Below are 5,021 nucleotides of genomic sequence, written 5' to 3' on the forward strand. Positions count from 1 at the left end.
GAATAGTCTATAGTCTGGACTATAGAATATTCTATAGTCTGGACTATAGAATAGTCTATAGTCTGGACTATAGAATAGTCTATAGTCTGGACTATAGAATAGTCTATATTCTGGACTATAGAATAGTCTATAGACTGGACTTTAGAATAGTCTATAGTCTGGACCCCAAGTCAGAGTCTAATATAAAAAAAAATTTCCAACCTTAAAAATTCCTTCAATTTAACATTAGATGAATTTGTACAATCTCATTCACATCATACGCCATCACTTACATACCTATAAACAACACACACATTTATACAAACGAATATACATACACAAACACGCTTTTGCATTCACTCAAATAAACACTCGCAATTCAAAATCATCTAATTCACTTAGTGAAAAACAAACATACACATTTCCTTTTACTTCAGTTATGTTTGTTAGTGTTGTACATTAACACACACACACTTACGTATATAATTTTTTACTTTTACATACATATAAACAAATGCTTTAACTAATGGTTAAAAGTTTACATTGTTGTGGGAGAAGAAAAGTGGTGGTTGTTTTTGCTAGGGTGGCAAAAAAAAAAAATAAAAACATCAGGCAATGTAAACGGTTATTTTTAAACAAAAAAAAACAGCATAAACCAGGTTGAAAATGAAAAAACAACAAAGTTTTGTTATACTATTTGGGTGGGCAGGATGGTGTGGCACAGTGTTAGAATTTGACAAAAAAAAATATTTTTCTTTAAACTTGAGCTATACAAGGAACCATTGTCTAGCAATTGATAGCGCTAGAACGGAAGTAGCTAGTGGATTGAAATTTTCCACAAATTTGCAATAATACATGATTTCACTTAAATTTTCACTCAACAAAGTTAGTTTTAAAAAAAAAATATTTTTTTAATTCATAATTTTAAAGAGTTAGTTAGATCCCACCGTCTGCTATAATTTGGGGTTGAAATTTCTTCGGGAAATTTCAAAGTTAAATTCAACTTTAGCAAAACAAATATTAAATAAAAATGTGAAAATCAGCTTCTATAACGACAAGTGACCAGTTTTCTGTTACAAAGATAAACAAAGATAAAAGAAAATATAACAAAATGACTGAAAATATTCAAGAAAAACTTAAGAAAATTAAAAACAAAGTATAACCGTAACAGACTTTTCGAATATAAAAAAATATTTGTAAAAAAAATCTTATTAAAATAGATAATACAGATGAAAGAACGTAATATAAGCTTTTAAGCTGCTGATCTATGACTCAAAAGATCATTGAAAAATATTTAAATTTAACAAAAATTTTTCAATAATGTTGACATGGCGAGACTTTGAATTTATGTTCGAACTACTATTTCTTTTTAAAAAATATTACATTTTCAGTTAGTCTTTCAATCAAAAAAGATTCAAATTTCATGAAATTATCTTGAAAATTCCGACCTGCATAAGTTTTACATAGACACACGGACAGAAGACAGACAGACGGACGGATGGTAATACAGACGGACAAAGCTATATCGACTTAGAAAGTGATTTTTAGCCGATTGGTACACTTTAAGGTGGATGTAGAACCAATATTTAGTGGTGTAGGGTATAAAATTTCTCAAAATTATTATGACTTAGACTAGGTTGCTGTACATCTAAAGTGTTTGCCTTATATTTACTGTATCCTTGAAATAAAATCCTTTACACTCTTAACACACTATTAGTTTTGTTTTTTTTTTCGTTTTTTTTTTTTGCCTTTTCCTTCGTTGACTAACATTAAGTTGGCCAAGGTTTGTCATATCAAATGGCCTAAAGCAAATTTGTAATGCAAAGATGAAAAAAACTAGAAGAAAAATAAATATAACTAAATTCTACAATAAAGGCATTTTATTTGAAAAAGGAAATAAATATTATATTTATCACAAAAAAACGCTTAGTGGGCAATTTTTTTCTTTTTTTGTATTTTTTAGATTTGCATATAATTGATTAAATAAAAAGAATATTAGTTGAAATAGGACTTTTTTGGAATATCACCTTTATTTATATAATTTATTAAAAAAACTAGCAAGAATATCGGACCAATATGTTTATGTGCTTTACCATATAAAATAGTTTATATTCAAAAGAAAACCTTAGTAGATTCTCTATTATATTGTAGATATTTACTACTGAAATTGAGAAACTTTTAATACAAAAAGAACTTTACCCGCTAAGCAAGCAAGTAATCTAGAAACAAAGAAATACATACTTTTTGGATGAACAGCTACTTATATTTTCCTATTCTTATATGAGCTGTAATGTCCTACTTAGAAGTTATGGTTGGATAGCTGATATAATAAACAGGTTTCAACTCTATCCTTGGGTTAAGATTATGTATCAAATTATCTTAAAAATCGCACACAAGAACTTACAGACGGACTAATGAAACGGCAGACAGACAGACAGACAGACAGACAGACAGACAGACAGACATAGGGAAGGATGGAAGGACGGACACAAAAAATGTATGGAATATTGTGATATATAGATAACATTACTTCCATTATTACTTTTGTGGTTAAAAAAATTATGTATACATATATTTTCTGTTTTTTTCTAGTTTTTCATATTACGTATATCTGTTTGACAGTCTGTCTGTCTGTTGGAAACACGATAGAGATTGAACGGAAAAAGTTATATTGTGGACATTTTTCAGAAATATTTTTTATTGACGCATTTTTTGTTTTGTTTTTCAAATGTTTAAAATATATATGTATGTTCAAGATTTTACTTGGCAAGGTATGGGGGTATATTGATTTTGTCATTCCCTAATTCTAAGACTAAGATCTTGCCATTCCTCTCCATCTGTTCGTCTGTCTGTCTGTGTGTCTGTCTGTCTGTCTGTCTGTATGTCTGTGTGTCTGTCTGTCTATCTGCCCTTCAAACGAAATATTCATAAAATTTATTAAAAAACAAGTAAGAGTTCTATATTTGGCTGTGCCGAATCTTATATACCCTTCACCATGGTGTGTTAAAAAAACAGTCGGTATCAAAAACTCCCCTTTCACATCACTTACTTCGTGCTTATTTTCATGTTTCTATGTTCAATATTATAGAAAATTCGAAAAGTACTTTTTGCAGTACGAAAAAGTACCAAAAAAAAAAAATACCATTGATTTGTTCTCGCCTAATCCAGGCTCTACATACTTAATTTTATTTTTCTAAAGTACCTTTTGAAAAGCAAAAAAGTACCAAAAAGTTCCATTTGTAAATGTATTTTAAAATATTTTTTTGAAAAATGTACTTTTTAAAACTTTGAAATCCTGTGTCCTGATCAGGAAATAAAAAAAATAAAAAAACAGATTTTTTCCCTTAAATTCTGGTTCTTGTCTAACGAATTTTTTCTCTTTTTTGTCGGACGGTGTATTATAAAAAACCTAAGTAAAATCTCTATTATATTTACTACTGAAATTGTTATAATTTTAACCCAAATTCTAAAACGATCTGTCCGTCTGTCCATCCGTCCATTCATCCATTCGTCCGTCCGTCTTTCTGTCTGTTGAAAGTACGATAGAGTCTGAACAAAAAGAGCTAGAGGGTTGAAATTTTACACAAATATTTCCTATAGGTAGAGTTCAAAAATGGCTTAAAATATGAGTATAGCGCTGAAATTCGACACAAGTAAGTTTCTATTGAATTTCATTAGAATCGCTTCATAATGCCCCATATAAGGGCCACTTCAAAAATTGACTTTAAAGCACGTTACTGGCTTCAAAATGCGAATATAGCTTTAAAATTCGATACACAAAAGTAAGTTGCTACAAGCCAAAATCTCAAAATAATATCAACTTAATTTACTACATGCCTACAAGTTGGGAAAAATATTGATAAAAAAAATAAAAAGCAATTTTAAATATAAATAAATACATTTGTTTTATCTTTTCAATAATTCTCTTAGAACAATTCTTTAATTAAACTAGAATAAACAAAAGTGCATACTTTAAATAATGTGACAAAAAGTATGAATATATAGCAGGGCATAGCCGACCATACTACAATTCCCTAATACAATTTTTCGGCGAAATATTAGACCAATTTCAAGTATTTCCAATAGCGTCCGTCATTAAGCCACAGAAGAGTGTATGGCAAATTTTGTTAAATTATCTTAACACACAGACAGACGAACGAACGGACAGACGGACATAGCTAGATTCACTCAGAAAGTGATTCTAAGATCAATATTTTTGGTTGTTACAAACGTTAGCACAAACCCATAATAACCTCTACTGTAGTTGTGAAGGCTATGAAAAGATCGAAAAAAGTATATATAAGTTATGTGAAGTTAAACTTTCACTAGCTAAAATGAAACTTGTAGTTTAAACAGTAAATATTTAAACTAAAAACCACACTTACATACACAACAAATTGTTGAATGTTTAAGTGTAAGTGAAAGCACATACCTTTTACTTTAGTTTTTTTATAGATATAATTTTTTTCTTTATTAAAAAAAAAATCCACATTAAAAAATGTTGTAGTTGTAAAAATCCTTACAACCATAAAAATTGTTGAAAATATTCACACACATTTAACGATGTAGATAACACATACGTACACACTATTTTTTAAATTTAAAAAACACATACAAATACACTTTTTTATTCATTTTATGTCTCTCTATAAGAGAGACGACTGAAGCAGGATATGAAAAAGAAGCAAACCGAAGTGAACTGAATCGAATCGCACTGAAATGAAAGTGAAACGTTTGCTAAAGATAGAGAGAAAGTAAAGAGGAAATAAAGAAACAAATACCAGCAGCTAAAGCAACAACAACAAAAACAACACATTTTTATAATGAAAATTAAACAACACGTATACGCACCGTTAAACCGTTGACGTGACCGTTATCGTTGTAGTATTATTTGTTTTTCTTATTGTGATTGTTAAAGTTGTAGTTGTAATGGTGAGACAACAACAACTATTCTACATATGTATGTATATAAAACAGGTATACAACAAAAATAACAATTTTTCTTTATGTGACTTTTTTTGGTTAAAACTCTCTTTCTCTTT

General features: G+C 29.0%; 1 long non-coding RNA gene across 1 annotated transcript in view; it reads right to left on the bottom strand.

The window, feature by feature from the left end:
- Positions 1-5,021, bottom strand: part of LOC124420937 — a 28,112-nt gene extending 23,091 nt beyond the window's left edge. The window contains exon 1 of the long non-coding RNA XR_006941443.1: positions 4,831-5,021. This is a non-coding gene — a long non-coding RNA (uncharacterized LOC124420937). The remainder of the gene's footprint in view (positions 1-4,830) is intronic.

This window comes from Lucilia cuprina, chromosome 6 (assembly GCF_022045245.1).
Source record: "Lucilia cuprina isolate Lc7/37 chromosome 6, ASM2204524v1, whole genome shotgun sequence".
Classification (NCBI taxonomy): domain Eukaryota; kingdom Metazoa; phylum Arthropoda; class Insecta; order Diptera; family Calliphoridae; genus Lucilia; species Lucilia cuprina.